Genomic DNA, 18,965 nt, shown 5'->3' on the forward strand with positions numbered 1-18,965 from the left:
GTTTCTAAAAGGGAAAATTAGAAACCGTGAGAGTTCTTACGACCTCTTCCCATACTATAAAAACTCATGAAGAGATTATTGCCAGACTAGAGGCAACTCTAGATGGATCATGGAAAAATCCCATAACCCAGGCTAAACTCATGGGGTATTCTGTTTATGGTATTGTTCCCCCGTCATTGGGGGAAGGTATCTGCTGCGTTGGAAGATACACTCTAAGATTACAGATGGTATTAGAAAGGGCAAATCATCAGCTCACGAGCTGACAAAGTATTACAACCTTGCAAAATGAGTCTACAAAATTGATTAGCATTAGACTATATTTTGGCTTCCCAAGGAGGTGTGTATGCACTAGTGGGGACCCAGTGCTGTGTATTTGTAAATGACAGTCAAGAGGATGTTTACCAATAGGTAGTGGCAGCAGAATCCCAATTTCAAGAAACAGCCAAATCAGTTTACATATCTCCCGATTCCTATTAATCTGAATCTCTCTTTGATTGGCTTCTAGGGTCACAGGGATCTTGGCTCAGAGATGTTGTAATAGGGGCATTTGTTATCCTTTTACTCATACTTGTAATGAGGCAGACTAATATATTAGGGAATCAATAGATGGATCTGGAACCTAGAAAGAAACCCATGTGGCCACGAATACCCGCAAAAGATGGCTGCTGGAAGAATCTGAGAGAACCCCCATTCAGAACGAGATTTCCTCTGGAATAAAGGAGAAGCCCCGGACAGTCTCCAGGGGCCTTATCATTGGTCCTTCCCCGGGTATTGAGGGGTGGAATAATCAATCAAAACAGCAAACAAGGGAAACGGACTTTGGCCCAGTGGTTAGGGCGTCCGTCTACCACATGGGAAGTCTGCGGTTCAAACCCCGGGCCTCCTTGACCCGTGTGGAGCTGGCCCATGTGCAGTGCTGATGCGCGCAAGGAGTGCCGAGCCACGCAGGGGTGTCCCCCGCGTAGGGGAGCCCCACGCGCAAGGAGTGCACCCCGTAAGAAGAGCCGCCCAGCGCGAAGGAAGGAGCAGCCTGTCGAGGAATGGCGCCACCCACACTTCCTGTGCCGCTGACGACAACAGAAGCGGACAAAGAAACAAGACGCAGCAAAAAGACACAGAAAACAGACAACCGGGGGAGAGGGAGGGGAATTAAATAAATAAAAATAAATCTTTAAAAAAAAAAAAAAAAACAGCAAACAACTGGGATTCTTCCCCCTACAATAGCAAAGGAGCGGAATAATTAATGGTTTAAAAAGCAAGCGCAAAAGCCAAACCAGCCCTGTTCTTGCCTTTTTCCCCCCTCCCTGGATCAGCACACAAGTAAACCTGGGGATTTGTAATCTGCAATGGGGAACTGCAGTCTGTAAATCAGCCCTCTTTATCTCTTTTCAGCCTCTTTCCTCTCTACTGGGACCCATAATCTATTATTTTCTCCCATTTCTCTTCTCTCAGTTCCTTAATAAATTACTGGCCTAGCTAAACTGGCTTGCACTTAAAATTCATTTTTTTTGTAGCTCAGCCAAGAACCTAGAGAAAATCCAGCAACAATAACATCCCTCAGTTGTCAGATCCCTCTGCTCTTAAATGCTGGTACACAGACACTAACTCAATAAATGATTCCCGGGTGATACAAAACCAGCAAGAATGGGACACCAAACATCTCAATCTTCAACCAATGTGTGAAATCAGAGATGAAAATGAGAGACTTTTAGTGGTGAATGAGAGACTGACTACATCCTTGGTCAAGCCCTCTCCAACCTACGGAATGACCAAAGAGGGGGAATTTATAAAATTGTATATAGAAAACCCTGGGCCCCCAGAGAGCCAAAAACAAGTAAATAAAAAACCTATGCCCCCTGGAGTTTCCTCTTTATCTTTTGAAATTTGAAAGCCCCACCAAGGCAACTGACTCAGATAACTAGTCAAGCCCCTAGTTTCATGTAATACAAAATAAAGCCCACCCTCATAAAATAGACAAACCTTGGTCCAATCAATAGGAGTCAAGCTAATTTCCTTTATGTCTATAAAAAATCCTTTGCCATCCCTAGAGTCCTGAAGCTGCTTTCGTTCTGGCTTCCTTTTTTGCAACAAAACTTTGATGTCCTGAATAAAATGGTGTTGTTTGCAAACTTAACTCTGATTTGTCTTTCACAGTTCCAACAAAACATTTTCTTTTTTGGCACGGGTCCCAGGATTGAACACAAGATCATATATGTGAGAAGCTGATGCTCAACTTACTGAGCCACATTGGCTTTCCTGAGTTGGTTTTTTTCTTGTGTTAGCTTGTTGTTTGTTTTTGTTTTTTTAGGAGGCACCAGGAACCGAACCTGAGATCTCTCATATGGGAAGCAGGCACTCAACTGCTTGAGTTACATCCACTCCCCAGCAACACAAACACTTTGACAAAATGCTGGGAATAAGTGATTCTAAAGTTGAAATAATCTTTGGCAAAGCAAAATGAGTTCAAAAGAAACAAATGTTAGGAGGGAGTGGGTGTAGCTCAGTGCCTGAGCACCTGCTTCCCATGTAGGATGTCCAGGGGTCCTGGTACCGTCTCAAAAGAAAAGAAAGTAAAAGAAAAAAAAATGTTAGGACTATTAAGATATTTCCAAATAAGCGTATTCATCATCTGAACTGAAATTTTTACTCCAAATATAATAGTCATATGTTAATAATAGGGCAAACTATGTGTGTGGGGGGAATGAGAAGTTTTTGAGGAACCCCCTATATTTTCACTGTAATTTTTCTGCAAATATAAAATTTCTCTAAAAATATATATATAATTGTCATATATGTATATAAAATTAAATATATATATTTATATATAAAATTATATATATATATATAATTGTCATATATGTATATAAAACTGTCAGTGAGTCAAAACCTGAGGCTGGATAGCTGATGGAGGTGGAAGGGGGGTTGGTGTATGTTGAAATATTGCTATTTGCACTGCAATAGCTTGGGATACAAATAACTTATCTTGCTTTCAAATGATTAAACCAAGGAAGGAGGAGTTGCCCCTTCCAATACTATTTTCCGCCAGCCCACGCATTGCTGACTTACTTGGGGTACCACCTGCGTTGCTTCACCCTCGCATGCTGACCCGTTGCTTCCAAAGCACACCCTCTATGCTGAGACGACCTATCAGGAAGATACAGCAACAGGCTGTACCAAGACCACCCACACCTTCTGAGTTCAGTTGCTGAACCAGGCCACCAGATCAGGCTTTCCTTTCCTCAGGGTGAGTTCCACTTGGGTGCTGTTGGTGTCTTTTCCTAACAGTTGGCCTCAGTCGAGATGATCTCCATCCTTCAGAGGGGTTCAAATACTGCTGAGCTACAGAAGAGAAAATATTTGTTCTCCTACATCTCTGCTAATTTGCTCATTTCACTCCCACCTCCCCTTTTCCCATCTAACTCTACAAACCGAGGGCTATTGATAACAGTAACCTTTGTCAAGCCACAAAAGGTCCTGCTACACGATTTCCCCGGACCCAGGGGGTGTACTTGACATATATTTGCATAACTATGATCAGCTTCTCAAGTGATTCTTGAGAACAAAAAAAGAGGAAAATCTGCACAAAGAGGTCCTGCTGTTTTGAAATGGAGACAGGGTTTAAATTGAAATTTATTTGGCTGTAGTTCCATCTAAATGGACACCTCACCACACAAAGTCAGGTCCACATGTGCATGTATATACACATGCACACACAGAGCTGGTTTTACTAGCCCCCAGTTCAGATTCATGAATGTTTCTATGATGGATGACATCTACACTCTAAAGTTCTCATTTACAGAATTTGGGAGATTCTAAATTAGATTTGGGGAAGCAGACTTGGCCCAGTGGTTGGGGCGTCCGTCTACCACATGGGAGGTCCACGGTTGAAGCCCCGGGCCTCCTTGACCCGTGTGGAGCTGGCCCATGTGCAGTGCTAATATGCGCAAAGAGTGCTGTGCTGGGTAGGGGAGCCCCACGGACAAGAAGTGCTTGCGCTCTGTAAGGAGAGCCGCCCAGCGTGAAAGTGCAGCCTGCCCAAGAATGGCTCCGCACACACGGAGAGCTGACACAGCAAGATGATGCAACAAAAAGAAACACAGATTCCTGGTGCTGCTGATAAGGATAGAAGTGGTCACAGAAGAACACACAGCGAATGGACACAGAGAGCAGACAAATGGCTTGGGGAGGGGGGCAGGGAAGGGGAGAGAAATAAAAAATAAATCTTAAAAAAATAAATTAGATTTGAACATGTAATTTTGTAAATTTCACTATTACAATTATAGGATCCAATTCAATAAACAAAATTTAGAGCTATGGGGAGTATCAAACTGAACAAGGTTTCTGAGACCTAAATTGGTAAAATATAAGAGAAAGTAATGAATACATCAATACTTTTGGACTTTCCATGCTTTAAAGATACACTAAAACTCCGTTTAGAATATAAAAAATTGCAATTGCTAAAACATAGCATAGAGGTTACAAGTTTTGGATCTGCAGTCAACAGACTTGGGCTTCAGCCCAACACCCCCACTTCCCAGCTGTGACTTTGTGGGTGGCACATCCTTCTTGACTCATGCAGTTACCTGTTTCATAAGACTGTTTTGAAGATCAAATGTGAAAAATAAAAAAATAACAAAGCAGCAGTAAGTTCTCAAAAAGGTCTGCCATTGTAATTATAATCCTTTGTTAACTTTGAATACTAAGATATTTTAGTTTTGGAAACCACACTTACTGCTCTCACCTGTGCCACTGCCTTCATTTCTATGACTACAGCAAGTTATTTACATTGTCTATTACAACATTAAATATTTTTCATCTCCCTTAAAAATCATGCTCAGTGTTCTATAATACAGAAAGCAAGGGATAATTTAATTGAGAATATTCTGCCTCTGGCCAGTGTCATGATATTTAAACATCTAACCTAAGTATTGATTCTTTTTTCATTTAAATCAATTTTAGATGGTAACAATAGCTAATCTAATTGCAGTGACTCTACAATTAACACAAGAACACAAATCATGGGCATCGAGTACATATTAGAGTCAGATAACAGGTAATTTTTATTTCTTAGTTCTTTGAGGTTATTGATCAAGCCCAAGATAATTTCTCTGTCCAAATGTAATTCCGGCTCTTATGTAAGAATGAGGAAGTAATATCCCCTGGAAAGGTCTATCAGACCTCCCTGACGGGGTTAGGATGTCAGTTGAAAAGAGGAAATGAAAATTAAACATCCCGATGAAGCACAGATGGAAGACTGGATAAGCTGATCACCCTCTATTTTGATTATAATAACATTTGTTAGGGCTAAATGCCTAATCTGTGTTTGGCATTGACAGTTACCCTGCTAAACAGAAAGGAAATGAGTGATCCCATCAACATCATGATGTGGTTGAGATTTATCTGCATGGAATCTAACCATGTTTGGGACATGTTGAAAATCTTGATCGTTTTTAAAGGTTCCAAGCAGGCAGAACTTTCTTCCCTGTCAGCACTCAGAACAGCCTTTGAAATGGATAGGAACTCTATGAATGAAGGGACATTTTATAAAATTCTAATTGCCATTTCCACAGCCATACTCCCTTCTTGTGACTACATCATTTGAAGAGAAAGACATTCAGTGTATCAGAAACTGGAAGTTGGTTTCTGGTGGAGCCTACTTGGCATCTTTGCTCTGGTGTTGGTGGTTTGCAGGCCCCTGGTCACAGCCTCCTCCTCCCCACTTCACCTCATGTGTTTTGGGCTAAGGATAAATTGATGAAAATGCTTAATGGTTCCCTCTTTAGCTTTTCCCACCATGATTAGCAAAGGTGTTGTTTATATCTGGTGTGATCTGCTATGCCATGCCCCCCCCAACCCTAACCTCCTTGATTCATTCACAGTATTTCATCAAATGAACTCACAAAATGGGATTAGTCATTGAAGCAGTTTGATATGGTTATGAATCAAAAATAGGTATTAGATTATGTTAGTAAACTGATCTGTACCTGGGCATGATTAAATTATGATTGGGGTTTTGATTGGGTCATGTCAGTAGGGTGTTAATTTTCCACCCCTTGGTGGGTGGGGACTCACAGATAAAAGGCATGGCGAAGGACAGAGTTGGAGGGTTTTTGATGTCAGAGTTTGATACTGAAGTCTTAAGCTGGAGCTCCAGGAAATAAGCACACAGAGGAAAGAGAAGCAATCCCTGGGAAGAGAGGAATCCTGAACCTAGAGAGAAGCAAGACCTGGGAAGAGAGGAACCCAGGAAGCCAGAACCCTGGCAGATGTCAGCAGCCATCTTGCTCCAGCACATGGAAATAGACTTTGGTGAGGTAAGTAACCTATGCTTTAAGACCAGGTATCGTAAGCTTCTACCCCAAATAAATATCCTTTATAAAAGCCAACAGGCTTCTGGTATTTTGCATCAGCACCTCTTTGGCTGACTAATACAGTCACACTTGCCTGTTATAGTGGATGTAGGTAGTTGTTGCTTTTACCTTCATCTTCAGATAAAAACATTTGAATCTTCTCTGAAGAATACAACTTCCCCACTCAGTCCATGTGTTTTGAATGCTGATGACCCCACCCCAACTCCAAAGATGAACTCTTAAATCAGAACTGTTAGAGTTAGAGCATGGAGTCCTGCTACCCCTGATCTTTGGTACAGGAAAACCAGAACCAAGAGATCAAGAGAATAAGACCAAGTCCTCTTGACATTCTTTGGAACCCCAAACCCTATTATGACCAAAACAAGACCTACTTCTGGATCTTGCTTGGCATGGAGGCTTATACCAGTTGGCATTGGGTTTTCCATCACTATTAACCAAAAGGAGCTTAATAAAGTATAGTTAACCTACCTTACTATATTGTTGTAAGAATTAGTGTAAGGACCAGTGCCAAAGTACTTTTTACAATGTAAAATGTTAAACATGATGCCGGAATAATTTTATGTCATCTTATTGTTTTATTACTTTATAAAAGACTGTGGATATGAAAATAAAAATATTTGTCTATCCATGAAATTTTGGGATGGGAATTGCATTATGTGTATTACTGCTGAAAAGCAGTGCCTCCCTCACTCTTCAGAAGTTACGAAGGAAGGATTTTTCTTTCCAACCTGAAAGAGCCAAAGGGCTAGCATGTGATCTGGTGCCAGCCAATTAGATCTTTCTGCCCAGGACTCTGAATCTTGAAGGTATTACACAAAAATATAAGACTATTTTTAGCTTTGTAGAGGGTAGCATCAATGGAGACAGTTTCAAGAGTCAGTGGTGGCAGCAATGAGTGTCCACTGGTAGTGGTGTCTGGCAATAGGAACAACAGCAGTTCCAGTGAAAATTTTGCCAGCAGTGATGTCCTAAACAGCCTGCCTCTGTGACATAATCTTGGTGGCTGTGGAGTTTCCTTTGGTTCTGCTGTTTTCCACCTTTTCCTTCAATCCAACAAATAAATAAAAATTCTTTCAGTAGATTCCTTCTCTGCTTAAGATGGCCATTTTTAAACTGCTTGCAACCAAGAACTCTGATTGGCACAAAACCTCAAAATGATTGACAATGGGTGGGGTTGGTCAGGGTGCAGAAAGTAGGCCTGTTATATAATGCTGGTGGGAATAGAAGTTGATATAATATTTCTAGAAAACAAATTGTCTATGTATAAAGGCATACCCTTAAAACGAACATACCCTTCTCACAAAAGGGAAAATATTTTATGAACTCACTTATTTGAAGCAAGCAGAATATGTACATTCATAAAGACAGAACCTAGGATACAGGTTACTGGGGACCCACTGAAAGTGGGGAATGGGGAGTTAATGTTTAATTGGTATGAAGTTTCCTTTGGAGTGATGAAAAAGTTTTGATAACTGGATGATGGTGGTGGAGACACAACTTTGGAAATGTAATTAACACCACTGAATTATAAATTTGAAAGTAGATAAAATGGGAAATAGTAGGTCGTACAAAACTTTTAAAAAGGAACTTACCCTTTGAGCAGCAATCAATTTCTTTGAATTTATCTTGACGAAATAATCAGACATCTGATAGTAGATAGTTATTGTTTCTACAAAGATGTTTATAACAGCCTTATTTCTAATTGGAAACAAATATTCAATAATAGAGGACTGGGTAAGAAAATTAAGGTACATCCATACTATGGAATGCTAAGGAGAAATTAAAATTCATGTTGTAGATGGCCCACTGGGCGGACTGTGGGAGAGTGTGGGCTATGGTGTGGACCATTGACCATGAGGTGCAGCGATGCCCAGAGATGTACTTACCAAATGCAATGGAAGCATCATGATGATGGGAGAGAGTGTTGCTGTGGGGGGAGTGGGGGGTGGGGGTGGTTGGGTTGAATGGGACTTCATATTTTTTTAATGTAATATTAAAAAAATAAATAAAGACACAAAAAATTCATGTTATAGAGTAATACTCTTATAAGGGGAAAGGATCAAGAGAGTAGAAAAATTAGATGATAAAGAAATATGTACAGTATACCACCATATTTGTCAGAAAAAAGAAGCATTAAAAGATCAGAAATACATATATCAAAATATACATGATGGCTATCACTGGATGGTAGGATTCTGGGGGTTTATTCTTGTGTTTTTACTTGTCTTTCTTTTTTAAAAAACTCTTTATTATAAAAAATATATATAACTCAAATTTTTCAATTTTAACCATTTTCAAGTGTGCAATTCAATGATATTTATTACATTCACAATATTGTGTTTCCATAACGAATATATTTTACCCAAACTTTTTCAATCCCTCAAACAGAAATTCATTAACTCCCCATTCCCCTTACCCACCCCAATACCTGGGAATCTGTAATCTGCTCTACATCTTTATGAACTTGCTAGTTCCAGGTATTTCAGTATCAACATGTTCATACAATATTTGTCTTTTTGTTTCTGGCTTATTTCACTTTCTTATGCTTTTTCTAATCTGTACTTTTCTTATTTTCCAAGTTTTCTACATCAAAAGTGTATTAATTTGTAACTTGATAAATATGTCTCAGAGACTTAAATGTTTGGTCTGTCCATGTGCCAATTGGGCCCTGAATTTCAGCAGAGTTGTAACACGTACTCTCCAGTTTATTGGACTCACCCAGGACAATTGAAAAGGAGATGATGATGGACAATGCCCATTCCAATGAACAAAGAGTGTCTACAATTGCAAACAAGACAACTCCATCCATCTGCCCCATGGGATCTAAGCCCCCTCTCAATTAGAAGCAGAGTGGATATTACCATCCCCAAATCCTCAAGATTGGTGAAAGAACAATGGACTAAAGTAGACTTATTATTACTTTACTATAGACTTATTATTCTAGAAATGGAAAAACTCTTATCATTGATGTAAAGGCAGTGGCCACTGGGGGTTCTGAGGGATGGGAGAGGAAGAATAGGTGTAACATGGGGCATTTTTGGGACATTGGATTTGTCCTGTATGACATTGCAGTGATGGATACAGGCCATTGTATATTTTGTCATAACTTAAAAAATTGTGCAGGACAAAGTGTAGACTATAATGTAAACTGTAGTCCATGGTTAATAGCAATGCTTCAATATGTGTTCATCAATTGTAACAAATGTACTACACTAATCAAGGATATTGCTAATGTGGGAAAGTGTGGGAAAGGGAGGGTGTGGGGCATATGGGAATCCCTTATATTTTTCATGTAATATTTATGTAATCTAAAGCTTCTTTAAAAATAAAAAAATTAATTATTAAAAAATTTAATAATTTGTAATTGAAAAATATTACTAAAATAAATCAAGAAGGATTAGGTTGATTGCTTTCAATAGGCAGCAAGAAATCCAAATTTAAAAAGGCTCTCTTAAGGCATGTTGATTGGGAAATGTTAAGGTTACATATAATAAAATTTAACATTCCTGGACAGAATTTTTAAAGTAATGCTCCCATAATTTATTATGCTGCCTTTTGTCTATTTTATTTTTCAGAGTTGAAATAAAGTTTACTATAAAAAAATAACCATATATACCTAGAGATATTTTATTCACTACAGTCTCTAAAAACATTGCAATACACCTAGAAATCAACAATGAAAAGATAGGCAAAACATTTGTACGTACTAACATTGTAGTGGAGGATGGCATATTAATAAGCGATAAGAGCGAGATGAAGAATAACATTGTTTCAGTTAAGACAGCTTTGAGCCACCAATAATAGTAACTATCTAAAAGAGACTTAAACAATGTGAGAGGTGTATTATCTCCTACAATAAGAAAAATGAAGACTTCTAGAATTGACCAGTGACACAACAAGGCCATCAACAATCAGATTCATCTATGCTCCGCCATAACCATCACATTAACCTTGCCCAATTATGGTTGTAAAGTGGTGGCTATAGCTTTGAATATCATGTTCAGGACAATGTCTAGCCCAAAAGAGTCATGTTTTCTCCCATAGATTGCTTTTGTAGAGAGGAAAACTTTCCCAGAATCCCTTCCTACTCCTGCCTCTATGGAGGGAGGCAGGTTATGTTATCAGGCAATAAATAGGGCGTACAATGATACTGAGATATCCTTGGTTAAAAATAAGAAATTTGCATGATAAATATAATATAACATAGTGATCCAGAGAATGAGCTCTCTGGATTCAAATTCGAGTTCTTTCACTAGCTAGCTATGTACTTTAGACATATTTATTTTATTTTTGTTGTTGTTTTCATTTTGGTTTACAGAAAAATCATGCAGATACAGAGTTCCCATATAAACCAAACACACACATAGTTTTCCCAACTACTTCCCCTATTACTGCATTAGTATGGTAATTTGTTACAATTGAAGAAACAATATTATTATAATTTACTATTAATTACAGTCCATATTTTACATTAGGGTTCATTGTATTGTACAATCCTTAGGTGTTTGTTTTTTTAAATTCTTGTTCTGGTTTTGTATATACAACCTAAAATTTCCCCTTTTAACCACATTCAAATATGCAATTCAGTGGTATTAATTACATTCACAAGTTGTCCTACCATTCCACCCATACCTTACCAAAAATTTCCATCACACCAAAATGAAATTTTATACAGATTAAGTATTAACTCCCTATTCTCCACCCTTACCACAGCCCTTAGTAATCTATATTCTAGTTTCTGACTCTAGAAATGTACTTATTCTAATAATGTCATATCAGAGAGAATATACTGTATTTGTCATTTTTGTGTCTGACTTATTTCACTCAACATTATGTCTTCAAGGTTAATCCACATTATTGCATACCAGAAATTAATTCATTTCACACCTGAATTATATTTCATTTTTTGTATATACCATATTTTGTTTATTCATTCACCTGTTAATGGACACTTGGGCTGCTACCATCTTAGGTCCTTGTGAATAATGCCTTTAGGAACATCACTGTGCAAATATTTATTTGAGTACCTGCTTTTCAATTGTTTTGCCTATATACCTAGTAGTGGCTTTGCCAAGACATTCTTTACTTTCTGAGAAGTTGCCAAACTGTTTTTCCATAGCGACTGAACCATGCTACTTTCCTAATTACAACAAAAGGGTGTTTGTATTTCACCACATCCTCTCCAACACTTGTTATGTCGCATTTTAAAAATACTATAGTAGCCATTTTAGTGGGTGTAAAATGGTATTTTTTTTTTAAAGATTTATTTTTTATTTATTTAATTCCCCTCCCCTCCCCTCCCCCGGTTGTCTGTTTTCTGTGTCTTTTTGCTACGTCTTGTTTCTTTGTCCACTTCTGTTGTCCTCAGCGGCAAAGGAAGTGTGGGCGGCGCCATCCCTCGGCAGGCTGCTTCGTCCTTCGCGCTGGGCGGCTCTTCTTATGGGTGCACTCCTAGCTCGGGGCTCCCCTAACGGGGGGGGGAACCCCCTGCATGGCAGGGCACTCCTTGCGCACATCAGCACTGCGCATGGGCCAGTTCCACACGGGTCAAGGAGGCCCGGGGCTTGAACCGCGGGCCTCCCATGTGGTAGATGGATGCCCTAACCACTGGGCCAAAGTCCATTTTCCCTAAAATGGTATCTTATGGTGGTTTTATTTTCAATTCCCAAGTGGCAATGATGTGGAACATCTTTTCTGTGCTTTTTGGCCATTTGTATATATTCTTCGGACAAAACAATTGTCTTTTCAAGTTTTTTTTCCCATTTTTGTTTAGGTTGTTTGTCCCTTAGTTGTTAGGTGTAGAATTTCTGTATATAGTGTGGACAGGGAACCCTTAAAGGATATGTGGTTGTCAAATAGTTTCCCCTATTCTGTAGGTAAGTTTTTGCTTTTCTTGATAAAGTTCTTTGATGCACAAAAGTTTTAAATTTTGATGCAGTTCCATTTATAATTTTTTTTTAATTTTATTGAGTGTGCTTTTAGTGTAAAGCCTAACACAAGGTCCTGAAGATGCTTCCCTATGTTTTCTTCTAGGAGTTTTTTATGTCTGGCTCTTATATTTATTTATTTTTATTATTATTATTTTTAAATTTTATTTATTAGTTTGTTTGTTTATTTCTTCCCACCCTCTTGTTGTTTGCATTTGCTGTGTTTGTTTGTTGTGTGCTGGTCTTCTTTTTAGGAGGCACCAGGAACCAACTGGACCCAGGACCTCCATTACGGGAGGGAGGTGCCTAATTGCTGAGCTGCCTCTGTTCCCTACTTTGTTGTGTCTCTCATTATTTTCTTTCTTGTGTCTCTTGTTGCAGCATCTTGCTGCATCAGCTCGCCATGCCTGCTCATCGTGTCAGCTCACTATCTTACTCGTCTTCTTTAGGAGGCACAAGGAACTGAACCTGGGACCTCCCATGTGATAGGCAGGAACTCAATCCCTTGAGCCACATCTGCTTCCCTGGCTTTAATATTTAGGTCTTTGATCCATTTTGAATTAACTTTTGTATATGATGTGAGATAGTAGTCCACCTTCATTCTTTTGCATATGGATATCCAGTTTTCCCAGCACCATTTGTTGGCTGGACTTGGTACTCTTATAAAAATAAATTGGCCAAAGAGGCAAGGGCTTATTTCCAAGCTCTCATGTCAATTCCATTGGTCTATATGGCTCTCCTTGTGGCAATACCACACTGATTGCTATGTAGCTTTGTAATATGTTTTAAAATTGGGAACTGTGAGTCCTTCAAATTTGGCCTACTTTTTCAAGAATGTTATGGCTATTCCAAGTCCCTTACAATTCCATATAAATATGATGACTGGCTTTTCTATTCCTGCAAAGAAGGCCATTGGAATTTTGATTGGGATTGCACTGAATAAGTAAATCACTTTTGGTAGAATTGAAATCTTAATAATATTCAGTCTTCCAATCCATGAACATGGAATATCGTTCCATTTAAAGGTCTTTGATTTCTTTTAGCAATGTTTTATAATTTTCCATGTATAAATCCTTTAGATTCTTGGTTAAATTTATTCCTTTAATATTTGAATATTTTAGTTGCCATTGAAAATGTTATTTTTTCTTTTATCCCCTTCAGATTGTTCATTACTAGTATAGAGAAGTACTATTAATTTTGCAGGCTGATCTTGTACCCTGCCACTTGGCTGTATCTGTTTATTAACTATTATCTTTGATATGGATTGTTCAAGATTTTCAATATATAGGATCATGTCATCCACAAAGAGTGAAAGATTCACTTCTTCCTTTCCAATTTGGGTGCATTTTATTTCTTTTTCGCAACTAATTGCTCTGGCTAGAACTTCTAGTACAAGGTTGAATAATAGTAGTGATAATGGACATCCTTGTCTTATTTCTGACAGTTGAGGGAAAGCTTTCAGTCTTTCACCTTTGATTAGCAGTTGGTTTTTCACATATGCCCTTGAATCATATAAGGAAGTTTCCTTCTACTCCTAGTTTTCTAACTGTTATTATGAAGAAAGGATAGAGGATTTTTGCCACCTCCTTTTTCTGGATCAATTGAGATGATCATGCTGTGGGTTTTTGTTTGTCTGTTTTTGTTCTATTAATGTGATATGCTACATTATTTGATTTTAGTGTGTTGTGTGTTGAAACATCCTTGCAGACCTGGGATAAAGCCAAAATGGACACACATATAATTCTTTCAATATGCTGCTTGATTTCATTTGTTAGTATTTTGTTGAGGATTTTTTTGCCTCTGTATTCATAAGAGATATTGGTCAGTAATTTTGTCTTCTGGTGTTATCTCTTTGTTGTGTTGTTTAGTTTTATATGTTTTAAAAAATTTTATTAGCAAAGTTGTGGATTTACAGAACAATCATGAATAAAATGAAATGATTGGTATTAAATTCACCTATGATGTCATCTAGTCCTGGGATTGTCTTTGATGAAAATCTTTTTACATGTAATTGGTTTGTTGAAGTTTTCTATTTCTTCTAGAGTCAATGTAGGTTGTTCATTGTGTTTCTAGGAATTTGTCCTTTTCATCTAGGTTGTCTAATTTGTTGGTATACATTTGTGCATAGTATCCTATTATGATACTTTTTATTTTTGTGGGGTTATCCCCTCTCAATTCTGAATATTTGCATCTTCTCTCTTTTTTTTTAATCAGTCTAAGTAAGGGTTTGTCAATATTATTGATCTTTTCAAAGAGCCAACTTTTGGTTTTGTTAATTCTATTGTTTAATTCTCAGTTTCACTTATTTCTGCTCTGATGTTTGTTATTTCTTTCCTTCTGCTTGCTTTGGGACTAGTTTGCTGTTTTTTTCTAGTTCCTCCTGGTATGAAGTTAGGACTTCGATTTTAGCCCTTTCTTCTTTAATGTAAGAATTTAGGGCTATGAATTTCCCTCTCAGCATTGCCTATAACGCACCCTTTAAGTTTTGATATTTTGTGTTCTTGTTTTCATTTGTCTCAAGATATTTACTTATTTCCCTTTTAATTTCTTCTTGGATCCACTGATTGTTTAAGAGTGTGCTATTTAACTTGCATGTATTTCTGGGTTTTCCAGTTCTCTGCCTGTTACTGATTTCCAGCTGCATTCCATTATGGTCAGAGAAAATACTTTGTATAATTTCAATCTCTTTAAATCTATTGAGACTTAACTTTAAATCTATCTGTGACCCAATATATGGTCTACCCTAGAGAATGATCCATGTGCTCTTAAAAAGAATGTATATCCTGCTTGTTTGTGGGTGCAGTGCTCTGTATATGTCTATTAGGCCTAGTTCATTTACCATATTACTCAAGTTCTGTTTCCTTTATGATCTTCTGTCTAGATATCCTATCTATTGTTGAGAGTGGTGTATTGAGGTCTCCAATTTTTTTGTAGAGGTGTCTACTTATCTCTTTTATTTTGCCACTGTTTGCCCGTGTGTTTTGGGGCACTGTGATTGAGTGCATAAGGAGTTGACTGTAATTTCTTATTTAAATGGATAGCCCCCTTTATTAATATATAGTGTCCTTCTTTGTCTTTTATAACAGTTTTTGACTCAAAGTTTATTTTATCTGATATTAGTATAGCTACTCCAGCTCCTTTTTTTTAACACTATAAGCATGGAATATCTTTTTCCAACCTTTTAATTTTGACTAATTTGTGTTTTGGATTCTAAGGAATTGAGTCTCTTATAAACAACATGTAGTTATATCATGCTTTTTTAAAATCCATACTGCCAATCTATGTCTTTTGATTGAGGAGTTTGATCCACTAACATTCAGTGTTACTACTGTAAAGGCAGTACTTACTTCAGCCATTTCGTACTTTGGTTTTTATATGTCACAGCTTTTTTGTATGTCTCTTTTCCTTTATTGCAACCTAATTTTCAATATAGTTTGGTTTCTTTTTTTAATGTGTCTGACTGATCCCTTTCTCATTTGTTTCTGTATATTTAAAAAATACTTACCCTGGGGTCTATATTTTACAACAGCTATCTACTAATTTGATAGCCTACTAATTTGAAAAGATACCAACTTAGCTTCAATTGTATACACTTTCTCTGCACCCATATCCCTCTGTTTCACCTATCTGTGTTGTTTTTGACCCACTTTACCACTTTATATTTTGCATGGAAAAATATACATTTTTCTCGTTCAATTGTATTCTGACTCTTATAGGAATTAAAGAGTAGAGTTATATATCAAGGATACAGTACTATTAGGTTTTGCATTTACCCTTTTAGTTACCCTTACTGATCATCTTCGTTTCTTCACACTACTCTGAGCCACTCTTTCCTGTCTTTTCCTTTCAACCTGCCAAACTGCCTTTAGTAATTCTTCTTGACGAACTCTTCTGTTTCTATATTTTGTGAATATTTTTAACTCTCTCTCATTTTTGAGGACAGTTTTGCCAGACAAGGAAATTTTGGTTGGCATTTTTTCTCTTTCAGTACATTAAATATATCATACCACTGTCTTCTCACATCCATGCTTTCTGATGAGAAATTGACACTTAGTCTTACTGAGAATCCCTTGTATGTGACAAATCACTTTTCTCTTGCTGCTTTCAGAGTTCTCTATCTTTGGCATTTGACTTTCTGATTAGTTTGTGTCTTGGAGGTCTATTAGAATTAGCATTTATTCTGTTGGGAATATGTTGCCTTTTTTTTTTTTTTTTTTTTCTGTGAGGCTTTTCTGCCTCCAATTTCTTCCCTGTTAGGGTATCCTGCCTCGGGGAGCTACAGGGGGTCAATCTAGAAAGGTGAGTGACTCCAGAGAAGTCTGCTTTGGTTCTGGTGATCCAGTCAACAGAAACTGGATTGAATGGACTGAGAATTTGCCAGCCATCTCCTATGATCTCTCTCTCTTTTCTTTTTCCTTTTGTCCCCTGGGGACCCTTTTGTATGCAGCACTCTTCAGCATCTTGTGTTCTGCCCTGGGTGTCTGTGGACTTGGGTTCCTGTACTTGGATATGCTAGGGGTCCTAACTCTCTGCTGTGAGTGGCTCTATTGTCTGTGGCCCCTGGTGAAAGTGATCTGGCCACAGATTATGAGTAATTCTCAACCTGTGCATGGCCAAATGAGGGGGAGGGAAATGGACCTGCAGATTCTGGACAGAAATTTCCTATCTGATATTTTCCTTTTTCTTCAATTCAGGTTTTGTGGGATCTTTCTCCAGTCTCTACCATCCTCCAGATTTCTAAGAAAGTAGGATTTGTCCTTTATTTTTCTGAATTTCTGTGGGGATCTTTTCAGGGGATGTCTTACATTACCATGTTGTCACCTCCCTAAGTCCCTCTTGTGGTATCTTTAGCTGGTTTTGTTGTGAGGGTGGTATTGGCCTCACAGAATGTGATAGAGAGTGCCCCCTCTTTTTCAAATTTTTGGAAGAATTTAAGTAGGATTAGTGTTACTTCTTGAAATGTTTGGTTAATTTCACCAGTGAAACCATTTGGTCCTGTACTATCTTTGTCAGGAGGTTTTTGGCTACTGATTCGATCACTTTATTTGTTATGGGTCTGTTGAGAACTTCTCTTTTTCTTGAATCAGCATAAGTAGTTTGAGTATTTCTAAGAATCTGTTCATTTCATCTAGGTTATATTATTTGTTGGTAAAGAATTGTGCAGTATATTCTCTTTTAATCCTTTTTATTTCCATGGGGTAGGTAGTAATGTTCCCCCTTCATTTCATTTCTTTTCTTTTTTTGAGGTACTGGGGGCCAGGGATTGAACCCAGGGCACCTCATATGTGGGAAGCCAGTGCCGCACCACTGGGCCACATCAACTTCCCTGAGTTGGTTTTTTGTTTTACTTGTTGTTTTGTTTTTGTTTTTTCAGGAGGCACCAGAACTGAACCTGGGACATCCTGTGTGGGAGGTAGGTGCTCAATTGCTTGAGCCACATCCACTTCCACCCCTTTCATTTCTGATTTCGGTTTTGTGCATCATCTCTTTTTTTTTTTTTTTTTTGTCAGTGTAGCTAAATGTATGTCCATTTTTTTTAAGATTTTAAAATTTATTTCTCTCCTCTTCCACCACCCTCCCCCCCCCCCCCACCAGTTATCTGCTCTCTGTGTCCATTCACTGTGTGTTCTTTTGTGTCCGCTCGTATTCTTGTCAGCAGCACCAGGAATCTGTGTCTCTTTTTTGTTGCATCATCTTGCTGCGTCAGCTTTCTGTGTATGCGGCACCACTCCTGGGCAGGCTGCACTTTTTTTTTTGCGTGGGGCGGCTTTCCATACGGGGCACACTCCTTGCGCATGGGGCTCCCCTATGCGGGAGACACCCCTGTGTGGCACAGCACTCTTTGCATGAGTCAGCACTGTTCGTGGACCAGCTCACCACACGGGTCAGGAGGCCCTGGGTTTGAACCCTGGACCTCCCATGCGGTAGGCAGACACTTTATCAGTCGAACCAAATCCACTTTCCAGTCTGTCAATTTTATTGATACTTTCAAAGGACCAACTTTTGGTTTTGCTGATTTTCACTATTGTTTTTTTATTCTTGATTTCATTTATCTCAACTCAAATTTTTGTTATTTCCTTCATTCTACTCACTTTGTGTTTAGTTTGCTCTTCTTTTTCTAGATCACCCAATTATCAAGTTAGGTTAATATTTGAGATCTTACTTTTTTTAAAAATGTAAGCATTTAGTGCTCGCTTCGGCAGCACATATACTAAAATTGGAACGATACAGAGAAGATTAGCATGGCCCCTGTGCAAGGATGATACGCAAATTCGTGAAGCGTTCCATATTTTTGCTGCCCTGGATGGTGCTTCAGAGGTAATCACCGGACATTGTAAATCCTCACAGGGCCCACTTGATGGAATAGAGGAGAGTATGGGCCATGATGTGAACCAATGTATATGAGGTGCAGAGGTGCCCAAAGATGTACTTACCAAATCCAATGGATATGTCATGATGATGGGAACGAGTGTTGTTGGGGGGGGGGGAGAGGGGGGGTGGGGGGGTGGGGTTGAATGGGACCTCACATATATATTTTTAATGTAATATTATTACAAAGTCAATAAAAAAAAAATGTAAGCATTTAGAGCTCTCATTTCTCTCTCAGTAGTGCCTTTGCTACATCCCGTAACTTTTGGTGTGTTGTGTTTTCATTTTCATTTCTCTC

General features: G+C 38.3%; 1 non-coding gene across 1 annotated transcript; it reads left to right on the forward strand.

Annotated features, from left to right (window-relative positions):
• Window positions 1–18,485: 18,485 nt before the first annotated feature.
• LOC111767235 (U6 spliceosomal RNA) lies at window positions 18,486–18,592 on the forward strand. Its single transcript, XR_002799109.1, has one exon. It is a non-coding gene; the product is annotated as a U6 spliceosomal RNA (small nuclear RNA).
• The last annotated feature ends 373 nt before the right edge of the window (window positions 18,593–18,965 follow it).

Source organism: Dasypus novemcinctus, chromosome 3, assembly GCF_030445035.2.
Source record: "Dasypus novemcinctus isolate mDasNov1 chromosome 3, mDasNov1.1.hap2, whole genome shotgun sequence".
NCBI classification, from domain to species: domain Eukaryota; kingdom Metazoa; phylum Chordata; class Mammalia; order Cingulata; family Dasypodidae; genus Dasypus; species Dasypus novemcinctus.